This window comes from Schistocerca americana, chromosome 3, assembly GCF_021461395.2.
Source record: "Schistocerca americana isolate TAMUIC-IGC-003095 chromosome 3, iqSchAmer2.1, whole genome shotgun sequence".
Classification (NCBI taxonomy): domain Eukaryota; kingdom Metazoa; phylum Arthropoda; class Insecta; order Orthoptera; family Acrididae; genus Schistocerca; species Schistocerca americana.
The window spans coordinates 629416688-629429941 of record NC_060121.1 but is presented as its reverse complement, the minus strand read 5'-3'; positions in this window follow the sequence as shown (position 1 = coordinate 629429941).

The following is a 13254-nucleotide window of genomic DNA, read 5'->3' as shown; positions in this document are numbered from 1 at the left end:
TCAGGCTGTTTCATTACAAGACCCAACTGCATCAGAACATAACCTGCTTGCATCGCAACATACCACTCAATTGTTCAAACTATGCTCCAATTTTACTGCCGCACTATTTATAGCCACACAGACGAGAGAGATGTGTACCTGGTTACTACTGATCTGCAAGTATCACTAAAACTTTCATCCTCCAAACCAGGCAAAATGATAACCTTCCAACAAGTGATCAGTGGCAAGCGACTGAAATAAGGAAGCATTCCTAAATTACCAGCATTCTAGCCAACCAACCTCAGACTTGATTACAAATTGTCGAATTAATTCTACATAGTTGCAGAATAACAGGTGGTACTGAAAAGTTTATAGCAGTGCTGAACGATTTGGCAGAGCATTCCCATCTCATTCCCATCTACATCCAACAATTTTGATATAATGAAAAAGGCTTTATTGTTACATTTGTCAAAGGGCTCTGAACGCCTATTATACTACAAGGTCTTGTACAAAGAAGAAACCGGGGACAGAACGACATCTCTGCTATGGCAGCACTTTTAGAAAGCTATACCATCCAACAGTTTTTTCTGATGACACTTCATGGAGAGTGTGGCTACTGAAACTTCCACCTTCACTACATGCCACAATTACTTCAAAGAAGCTGGAACCCACAGAAGTGAAATTGAACTTGGATTACAGAATCCACACAGTATCTCAGCTACATTATGAGACAGCTTTATGCACCAAATATTTTCGCTATGTTACACAGTCAGCCATGTTTGTATAAAAAAGAGGTTGTGGCTCGGTGAAATATGAGTCGGCCTTGCAGTGGGATCACAACAAAGCAATGCACACCATGAAAATTACCTTCATGACAAATATGTTGGTATCTCCAGAAGTTTGGTGTAACAGTGCGAATATATTTCATCTTGTAATTCCAAATGCCAGCAACAACAACCCACTACAGGAGTGCTGGGCAGCTTAAGGCATGATGTCAGAACTGTACAAGATGCAGATGACCAAATAAACCTTACACTCTATCAGCCTATGGACCCCACGATTTTCGTGTTGGATCAAGAAGTATCAGGCTTTAGGTTCCTGGTTTACTCCACTTCAGCAGTTAGCACAGTGCCATGGGAGCAGGCTCGTTTGGAGTGCAATTCAAAGAAAACCATTCTACATGCTATTAATGACACACCTGTTCGTCATTGTGATGTAACACATTTGATGGTGGATTTCACCTCAGCAGCTGTCGCACGATGAAAAGATAAGAGAAGTACTAACCTCACTGATGCAGCATGCTAATGCAAGAAACAGATACTACACTAGTACTATTAAGGGAAAGCAGGAATTCAAGGTAGGCAAGCAAGTGCTATTAAGGTACATACCACGATTCTTCTGCTCTCAAGCTGCGCAAGTACTGCATCCCGGTGCATGCCTATTGCAGAACCCAAAAACAAATAGAATCATTTGGCTTTACGCTCATCGAGACTCAAGAGTATTCCATTCTAAGCAGTAAACGTATATCTATAAGTAATGAGTAAGTAAACTGTACATTTATCAAACACATATACATCTCGGTACTACTGCAAGGAAATTATAAAGCTTAAGAAATTTTATTTCAGCTGATCCAGTCAGCAGCAGGAGAACAAAGAAGAAATTTCGACTTACGCTGAACATACGTAAACAACATCAGCCTAAATTTTAATGTAAATGTTATGATGACATTTAGCAAGTGTGATGAAAATATTTTCGAGACAATATAATTGACTAACTGTAGCGTTGGTCAAGGACTATTCATGACTGATTGACGTGTACACAAAACCACTTGACAACAAAACACTGTCACCTAGGAACGGATCAGATGCACTTCATATTGCATAACATATGTTTATGTGAAACAAAGGCCAAATACACACTCCACACACACTTGTGACACGAGAATTCGGTAGGTTTGATTTTAGTGTGTTGCTTTAGATGTGTGTCCATTAGTATATGTGGGCTTGGGCTTGTTTGCTGATGTACCCAGATGTTGTGTCTAATCTTTCCAATTTCTGGTGACATCATTGCCAAACGCAAAATTTGGTTCAAAAATCTGTAATCTCTGTAAGATTATGTAGATACTTGTATTCCATATAAAGGCAAAATGCAATGTAATTATGTGTGATTATCTAAACTGATGTAAAGCAAAATTTATTACATTGGTATGTAAATGTGATGAGAATTTGTACTATGTATCACAATGTGTAAAACCACAAGATTTATGTGAAAGAGACTGCTTTAAAGACATTCTACATACATCGCAAATGCCTGTAACCGTGATGAAGTATGTATGTGTGCACAATTGTTAAAACTATTCCTCATATATCGTTATGAGAATGATTGCGATGAAACATTTATGTAAAAACTTCTTAACAAACATTCTTTGTACGTCGCCAGTGGAACCGCGCGGCCGCTACGGTTGCAGGTTCGAATCCTCCCTCGGGCATGGGTGTGTGTGATGTCCTTAGGTTAGTTAGGTTTAAGTAGTTCTAAGTTCTAGGGCACTGATGACCTCAGAAGTTAAGTCCCATAGTGCTCAGAGCCATTTGAGCCATTTTATGTCGCCAGATAAACTGTGAGCGCGATGGAACTGAGTATGTGAAGTGCAATAACATATGTAGTGCATTGGATAATGACATTTACCATGATGCAACTGTGCAAAATAACATTAGGTTAGATTGGATTAGATTTACTTTCATTCCAACTGATCCGTAGTGAGTAGGTCCTCCAGGATGTAGAACATGTCAGAAAACAATAATACATGACAAATATTTACAACTAAAACAAATAAGCTAATGTACCTTCCACAGGTCCCAAGTGGAATGATCGTTATTTTTTTAATGAACACTGTATGAAAGAATCATTTTACAAACACTAATGCACTGAATTTAAAATATTTTATTTATTTATAAGGTAATAAACATACACGCACACACACACACACTTATTTACAATCACCACATTACTGCACTGAAATTGTGCAGAAGTTATATGCATATAACCGACAGGAAGAAGGTCGGATTGTAGCCTATCGTGATTGGGGTTTATCGTATCGTGACATTGCTGCTCACGTTGGTCGAGATCCAATAACTGTTAGCAGAATATGGAATCAGTGGGTTCAGGAGGGTAATACAGAACGCCGTGCTGCATCCGAACAGCCTCGTACCACTAACAGTCGAGATGACAGGCATCTTATCCGCATGGCTGTAACAGATCGTACAGCCATGTCTCGATCCTTGAATCAGCAGATGGGGACGTTTACAAGACAACAACCATCTGCACGAACAGTTCGACAATGTTTGCAGCAGCATGGACTATCAGCTTGGAGACCATGGCTGTGGTTACCTTTGACGCTGCATCACAGACAGGAGCGCCTGCGATGGTGTACTCAACGACGAACACGGGTGCACGAATGGCAAAACGTGATTTATTCGGATGAATCCTGGTTCTGTTTACAGCATCATGATGGTCGCATCCATCTTTGGCGACATCTTGGTGAACGCACACTGGAAGCGTGTATTCGTCATTGCCATACTGGTGTATCACTCGGCGCAATGGTATGGGGAGCCAATGGTTACACGTCTCGGTCACCTGTTGTTCGCATTGACGGCACCTTGAACAGTGGACGCTACATTTCAGATGTGTTACGACCCGTTGCTCTACCCTTCATTCGATCCCTGCAAAACCCTACATTTCATCAGGATAATGCACGACCGCATGTTGCAGGTCCTGTACGGGCCTCTCTGGATACAGAAAATGTTCGACTGCTGCCCTGGCCAGCACATTCCCCAGATCTCCCACCAATCGAAAACGTCTGGTCAATGGTGGCCAAGCAACTGGCTCATCATAATACGCCAGTCACGACTCTTGATGAACTGGGGTATTGTGTTGAAGGTGCATGGGCAGCTGTACCTGTATACGCCACCCAAGCTCTGTTTGACTCAATGTCCAGGTGTATCAAGGCCGTTATTATGGCCAGACGTGGTTGTTCTGGGTTCTGATTTCTCAGGATCTATGCACCCAAATTGCATGTAAAAGTAATCACATGTCAGTTCTAGTATAATATATTTGTCCAATGAATACCTGTTTATCATCTGCATTTCTTCTTGGTGCAGCACTTTTAATGGACAGTAGTGTATATATGTATGTATATATACAAGGTGTTACAAAAAGGTACGGCCAAACATTCAGGAAACATTCCTCACACACAAAGAAAGAAAATATGTTAGGTGGACTTGTGTCTGGAAATGCTTACTTTCCATGTTAGAGCTCATTTTATTACTTCCCTTCCAATCACATTAATCATGGAATGGAAACACTCAGCAACAGAACGTACCAGCGTGACTTCAAACACTTTGTTACAGGAAATGTTCAAAATGTCCTCCGTTAGCGAGGACACATGCAACTACCCTCTGTCGCATGGAATCACTGATGCGCTGATGCAGCCTTGGAGAATGGTGTATTGTGTCACAGCCGTCCACAATATGAGCATGAAGAGTCTCTACATTTGGTACCGGGGTTGAGTAGACAAGAGCTTTCAAATGCCCCCATAAATGAAAATCAAGAGGGTTGAGGTCAGGAGAGCGTGGAGGCCATGGAATTGGTCCGCCTCTACCAATCCATTGGTCACCGAATCTGTTGATGAGAAGCATACGAACACTTCGACTGAAATGTGCAGGAGCTCCATCGTGCATGAACCACATGTTGTGTCATACTTGTAAAGGCACATGTTCTAGTAGCACAGGTAGAGTATCCCATATGAAATCATGATAATGTGCTCCATTGAGCGTAGGTGGAAGAAACTAAAATGAGCTCTAACATGGAAATTAAGCGTTTCCGGACACATGCCCACATAACATCTTTTCTTTATTTGTGTGTGAGGAATGTTTCCTGAAAGTTGGGCTGTACCTTTTTTGTAACACCCTGTATATACAGGGTGGTCCACTGATTGTCACTGGGCCAAATATCTCACGAAATGAACGTCAAACGAAAATACTGCAAAGAATGAAACTTGACTAGCTGGAAGGGGGAAACCAGATGGCGATATGGTTGGCCTGCTAGTTGGCGCTGCCATAATGTCAAACGGATTTCAACTGCGTTTTTTAAATAGGAACCCCCATTTCTTATTACATATTCGTGTAGTACGTAAAGAAATATGAATGTTTTAGTTGAACCTCTTTTTTCGCTTTTTGATAGATGGCGCTGTAAAAGTCACAAACATATGGCTCACAATTTTAGACGAGCAGTTGGCAACAGGGAGGTTTTTTAAATTGAAATACAGAACGTAGGTATGTTTGAACATTTTATTTCGGTGTTCCAATGTGAACTTATCATTTCTGAGAACGCATGCTGTTATAGTTTGATTACCTGTAAATACCACATTAATGCAATAAATGCTCAAAATGATGTCCGTCAACCTCAGTGCATCTGGCAATACGTGTAACTACATTCCTCTCAACAGAGAGTAGTTCGCCTTCCGTAATGTTCGCACATGCATTGACAATGCGCTGACGCATGTTGTAGGAGTTGTCGGTGGATCACGATAGATAATATCCTTCAACTTTCCCCACATAAAGAAATCCAGGGATGTCAGATCTGGTAAACGTGCTTGCCATGGTATGGCGCTTCGACAACCAATCCACCTGTCATGAAATATGCTATTCAGTACTGCTTCAACCATGTGTTATGTGCCGGACATCCATCATGTTGAAAGTACATCGCCATTCTGTCATGAGTGAAACATCTTGTAGTAACATCGGTAGATCATTATGTAGGAAATCAGCATACACTGCACCATTTAGATTGCCATCGATAAAATGGGGGCCAATTGTCCTTCCTCCCATAATTCCGCACCATACATTAACCCGCCAAGGTCGCTGATGTTCTACTTGTCGCAGCCATCGTGGATTTTCCGTTGCCCAATAGTGCATATTATGCCGGTTTACGTTACCGCTGTTGATGAATGACGGTTCGTCGCTAAATAGAACGCATGCAAAAAATCTTTCATCGTCCCGTAATTTCTCTTGTGCCCAGTGGCAGAACTGGACACGACATTGAAAGTCGTCACCATGCAATTCCTGGTGAAGAGAAATATGGTACGGTTGAAATCGATGTTGATGTAGCATTCTCAACACCGACGGTTTTTAGATTCCCGATTCTCACACAATTTGTCTGCCACTGATGTGCGGATTAGCTGCGACAGCAGCTAAAACACCTACTTGGGCATCAGCATTTGTTGCAGGTCGTGGCTGACATTTCACATGTGGCTGAACACTTCCTGTTTCCTTAAATAACGTAACTATCCGGCGAACGATCCGAACACTTGTATGATGTCGTCCAGGATACCAAGCAGCATACACAGCACACACCCGTTGGGCATTTTGATCACAATAGCGATACATCAACACGATATTGATCTTTTCCGCAATTGGTAAACGGTCCATTTTGACATGGGTAATGTATCACGAAGCAAATACCGTCCGCACTGGCAGAATGATACGTGATACCATGTACTTATACGTTGTGACTATTACAGCACCTTCTATCACAAAGCAAAAAAAGTGGTCCAACAAAAACATTCCTATTTCTTTACATACTACACGAATATGTAATAAATAATGATGGTTCCTATTTTTAAAAAAACGCAGTTGATATCCGTTTGACCTATAGCAGCACCATCTAGCGGGCCAACCATAGCGCCATCTTGTTTCCCCCTTCAAGCTAGACAAGTTTTGCTCATTATAGTTTTTTCGTTTGATGCTTATTTCGTGAGGTATTTGGCCCAGTCACTACCAATGGGCCACCCTGTAATATATATATATATATAATCAGTTGGTTCTACTGAGAAATTCATCAATGGAGTAGGAGTTGGCCACCAATAAATCCTTTAGGCTCCTCTTAAACTGAATTTCATTGGTTGTTAAGCTTTTTATGGCTACTGGCAAGTTATCGAAAATGTGTGTGCCTGAATAATGCACACCTTTTTGTACAAGAGTGAGTGACTTTAAATTCTGGTGAAGATTATTCTTATTTCTAGTATTGATTCCATGAATTGAGCTGTTAGTTTGAAAAAGTGATATATTTTTAATGACAAATTTCATTAAGGAATAAATATATTGGGAACAGTAGTTAGTATCCCTAGTGCCCTAAACAGGCTTGTGCAGGATGTTCTTGAGTTCATACCACATAGAACTCTTACTACAAGTTTTTGTGCCCTGAAAACTTTAGCTTTGCTTGATGAATTACCCTAAAAAATAATCCCATATGACATTATGGAATGAAAGTAAGCATAGTATGCCAGCTTCTTCATTTTTATATCCCCTATGTCTGACACAATTCGCATTGGAAACAGAGATTTGTTAAGATGCTTCAGCAGTTCTGTGGTGTGCTCCTACCAGATGAATTTATTATCAAGCTGTAATCCCTAGAATTTAGCACTGTCCACTTCTTTCATCTGCTTATCATCATATGTTAAGCATATACTGGTGGGACACTCCTTATAAGTTTCTTACTGCATGTAGTGTGTTTTTTCAAAGTTCAGTGACAAAGAATTGGCTAGGAACCAGTGATTAATGTCCACAAATATTTTATTAGTCGATCTTTATAAGACTACACTTGATTTTCTATTTATTGCAATGTTTGTATCATCGGCTAACAAAACGGACTTAGCATCTGGTAATGTTACTGATGAAAGGACATTGATATACACAAGAAAAAGTAAGGGCCCTAAAATGGAACCTTGTGGGACCACATATGTAATTAGTTCCCATTTGGATGATGCCTGATAGCTTCATGCATGTCTCTTTCCTAATAACACCCTTTGTTTCCTGCCAGAGATATAAGGTTTGAACCATTTTGGAGCATTTCCTGTTACACCATAATATTCTAATTTACTTGAAAGGATACCGTGATTTACACAGTCAAATGCCTTTGACAGATCACAAAATTTACCAGTTGCCTGCAGTTTTTTGTCTAATGAATTTTTTCACTGTAAATGTAGATCGCCTTCTCAATATCAGAACCTTTTAGAAATCCAGACTGCGACTTTGACAATATGTTATTTGAGATAAGATGGTTATAAAGCCGATTGTACATTACTTTTTCTAAAATTTTTGAGAGTGCTGGCAAAAGTGAAATTGGATGGAAATTTGATGCTATTTCTTTATCTCCATTCTTATACAGTGGCTCAACTTCAGCATATTTCAGCCATTCAGGAAATTTTCCACTGATAAACGACTGATTACACAGATGTTACTTAACTCAGAACCACATTCTTTAATCAACTTTGTTGATATTTCATCATACCCACAGATGTTTTTGATTTTAAAGATTTTATGATGGAAAGTTTTTCTGCTGGTGTAGTGAGGGTCAAATTCATATCATGAATGTCTGGTCTGAGCTATTCCATAGCAGCATCTACAGAACCTGACAATCCCATCTTTTCAGTAACGGTTATAAAATGTTTGTTAGAAAGTTCTGCAACACTATGCACATCTGTCACCAATGTATCATTTACTCTTAATGCTATTTGTCCCTCTTCATGTCTGGTTCTACCAGTCTCCTCCTTCACTATATCCCATATTGTCTTTATTTGGTTATCTGATATGACTATCTTTTCCTTGTAATATATTTGCTTCGATGTCCGTATTACAGTCTTTAATATTTTGCAGTATTTCTTGTAATGTGCTATAGCATCAACATCAAAACTGTTTCGGATTGACAGATACAGTTTTCTTTTTGTTTTACAAGATACCCCTATTCTTTGAGTAATCCATGGCTTCTTTGCAGACTCTGCTCTAACCTTGGTTAGTTTTGGGGGAAAACAGTGTTCAAATAAGGTAAGCACTTTATTAGCAAATGTATATTTTTCATTAATGCTATGAGCACTGTAAGCATCGTTCCAGTGAATGTCTCTGAGGACTGTCCTAAAATAATCAATTTTTGGTTTATTGATTACCCTCTTGAGCTCAGATTTAACAGATTTTATATCCTTTTCAGTATTAACATTTTACAGGAACTAGTAAACCACTGAACCTAGAGTCACGAAGCACAAAAGCATTGAAGACAACATGGATGGAGGAATTTGGGATGAGACTTCAGGGAATGTAATGTTCAAGAAATACGACGGCCACTCCCTTATGGACAAATCGAAGACCGTTGCCAGCATTTTGCCATCTGAAGTCTTGCATCCATGCCTTCATGGAACTTATGTTGTGGATTGGAAATCCTCTTGTCTTCAATCACACGACGCATGACTTAGGAAGAACAGTGTTATCTCTGAAAATAAACAGTGCAACAAGTGAACATGCCCACATATCAGTTGTCAAATCTGTGAACAGTGACGTCGATATGCAGTAATATTTACATTAGACAAACTCTGCTGGTCGCACGAGGCTCAGCCCTGGCTTCCCGTCGCCGACACCTCGTGACTGCTCATGTCACTGGCTGCAGCATGCTGTGAGTCAATCAAGCGCGGGTTGGGTGTATAGCTCTAATCACAACTCCACACTCGACGTAGGCTGTCCCCAGTTTAAAAAATCCTCTATACCCAATCTGAGACATGGATTTTGCTTTGTCCATACACCTCCAATTTCTCACATGAAATGTAGATTCCATCCTCTTATAAGAGTTATTTTCGAATACAAAAGAAAGCGGAACCTACACAAGTTTTCACATCGCTAATGTATCGTTACTTGACGTGAAAATGCTGTGCCACAGTATGGCATAGACTACATTTCCTCTAAGTTCTGTCATCAGGTAACGAAGAATATTTTCTTATCACCTTAATATCTGTTACAATCTACAGCACGGGTCTGTCTCTTTCACAGGATACCGCCTCACTTTCGAACTCTCTCAAAGTAGCCAAATAGCTCATCACCTATGAAGTCTCTTAATATAGTAACACAGGGGAGTTGTAAATATCAAGTTAATACTATGTATCACTCTGTAAATTCGATAATATAGCTGATTTTATTACGATGGCTATCTCTCCATATGTAGGTGGGAGACCACAATTTCGTTAAAAGATCTCATCGCAACGAAAACACGCCTGATTACTGCTCCAATACATGAATCATATCCGTGGTACTTTAGCCTTCACTTCCACCCACCCAGTGGCATGTCATTGATATCAAACTGATTGACTAATTAATTTAATTAATTATAAGTGTGTCTTTGAATGATGAGTAATTTTCTTTAAGCATTTGGATTACACTCGCCAGGTAATCTTCACAGATTCTTCTATGACGTCTCTGGGGACTTTCCACGGGCTAAATAGTCACTTCCTCCGATACCAAAATTGGTGGTAACCATCGTCCATTTGCTGAAGTATGCAACGCTAATCACGTTCCATCTGTTGGTTCCCTTGTCAAGCTGGTGGAAGTAAGTACTTAGAATTCTGGTATACTGTCAACGAACCAGCCCTGCTGAGACCTGTCAGTCTTTGAGTGCAGTAGGATCTTTCACTCCGTTTCCCATCCTCATGTCGCCTCCACTAACGACCCGCCACCGCCACGGGTCCGCATGTGAACAGTAGCCAACACTGCCAACGTCAAACGTGTATGAGCCTGAAGACATGGGTTTCCATCAGAATATAGCTGTGTAGAATCATTCCTATGGGATCACAACAAATTAGTGGGCGGATGCTTCGACAACTTAAATGAGAATCCCTGGAGGGAATGCGGTGTTCTTTACGATGAACACTATTGAGGACCAATATTTGAAGCAGACTGCAGAACGATTCTACTGCCACCAACATACATTTTGTGAAAGGACCACGAGAATACGATCAGAAAAATTAGCGCTCATATGGAAGCATATACTTTTCTCCCTCGCTTTATTTGCGAGTGGAATAGGAAAGGAAATTACTAATAGTGGTACAGGGTGCCCTCAACCACGCACCGTATGTGGTGTCAGCTAACAAATACCTTACAGAACAGTTGATACAACATTCTTAGGTATGACTACTAAGATAATAGGAATGCATGCAAGTTGACTGCTGTCTTGGATACTTTCCTAGAAAAGAGATCCATCTACCTCTAATTTGACGTGAATATGCGTTAAAGGGTGGCAGAAAGTTGATGGAGTAATTGGTTGAGAGAGGTTGTAATGAGGAAGGATTTAATGGTAGACTGATGCGTTCTAGGGAGAGAGGGAGATGTGGTAGATCATTTATCGCCCATTTAACCATTTTTTATGTTATATTAGTTATGTGGTACAACCTGCATTCGACTCATATACAACTGCATGTTCTGGATGTGACGTAGAGAGCTATCCATCTGCAATTGTTAACAGCAAACCTCCCCATATCTCAGAGAGCAAAGGACTTCCAGTGTGTGTGTGTGTGTGTGTGTGTGTGTGTGTGTGTCCACCAAACAGCTGGAAAACCTATCTCAACACTCTCCTCTAGACAAACGAAGATGTATGCAAAGTATACCACTTCCCTGTCAAATCCTGGACATAAATCGAGTCTCCAGTTTCATAACTGCAGTGATTCTAAGCCAGTGACGTGGGTTAGTAGATACTGCAATCCCTGTGTATACACTTGCTTGACAGTTGTGTGTGAAAGAAACTAAGCTCTGTTCATGGAGTTAGTGCTGCATGGCATGGAGTTTCACACGTAAAACCCACAGCTATACATTTATCTATTTCCATATAAGATGTCGTTGTTTCGTGCATTTTCGTTGCTGACGACAGTTTTGTAAGACTGAAGTGAGCATAGCATAATTTCTGAACACCACATTCCCCCCAGGATTTCCATTTGAGTTCTCGAAGCATCCGCCCACTAATTTGGCTCGAGCCAGTAGCAATGCTTCTGTAGGTCTGTATTCTGAGGGAAACCCATGTCTTCAGGCTCATATAAGTTTGGCGTTGACGGTGGTGGCTGTGTTCACATGTGTGCCAGTGTCTGCGGCGGATCGGAGACCGAGACGTCTCGGGGGTGGAGAAGAGAGTGAAACATCCTACTGCCCTCACAGACCAACAGGTATCAGCGGAATTAGTGTGGGAGCAGTATACCGGAATTCTAAGTGACATACTTCAACCAGCTTGACAAGGCAAACAAAAGACGGAACGTGGTTAATTGATGAGGCTTGCCATGCTAATTGATTATGGTTGCCACCAGTTTTGGTATCGGAGGAAGTGACTACAAAGCCTGCGGAAAACCCCCAGAGACGTCACAGAAGTGTTTGTAAAGGTTACTTGGCGAGTGTAAGCCAAACGCTGGAAGAAAATTACTCATCGTACAAAGGCACTCTTATGATTAATTTAATTAATTAGTCAATCAACCTGATATCAATGACATACCGCTCGGTGCGTGGAAGTAAGGGCTGGAGTACCATGGATGTGATTCACGAGTTGGAACAGTAATCAGGCGTGTTTTCGTTGCAACAAACCTTTTAACAAAATTCTGGTCTCCCACCAAAACAGGGACAGATGGTCGTTATAACAAAATCAGCTATATTACCGAATTTGTAGAGCAATACGTAGTATTAATCAGATATTTACAACTCCTCTGATGGGGCATTTGGCTACCTTAAGAGAGTTCAGAAGTGAGGAGGAATCCTGTGACAGAGGTAGGACATACTCTTAGCACTATGTTTGGGAGCCAAAAATGAGTTTAATATTCCAGTCCTGTGATACAGGATACAAGATATTTTAAGCTGATGAGAACAAATTATTTTTTTACCTGATGAGAGAATACTAAGAGGAAATACTGCCTATTACATACTGTTGTACAGTATAAAAGGGAGGATTCTACATATAGTGCTTATACTCGAAGTGTATTGATAAAACCACGTCCATGTCTCAGCAGTGGAAATGTGAATTTTTTACGCCCATTTGTCTCGCAGTGTGCCGCTCCCAGGGGCAGCCGCAAGGTGTCAATGACAGGAAACTGTGGCGTAGTCTCGCATGACTGGCAGGTACAAAGAATTCTCTGACCTGTCGGATCTTGCCTGCACCTGCACTGACAAGTTCCTGCAGAGACGTCCTCTGGGTGGCTGAATAGTAAAGTAACCAATCTGGTGGTTCAGCGGCTACAGAATCCAACCATTTTGCTGTGTGAGAAGATTCAATACTGCATGTGTTTGCGCTGGGCAGTTATGCCTCCCATATAAATTGATCAGTTGACTGCTTAGTGGTCACAATGCCAGCCTCTCTGGCCTCTGAGCATCTGTTACAGCTGGAGATATCTGCGCAGCTCCTGGTGTGGCCGACGTGTATGTGTGAATCTCT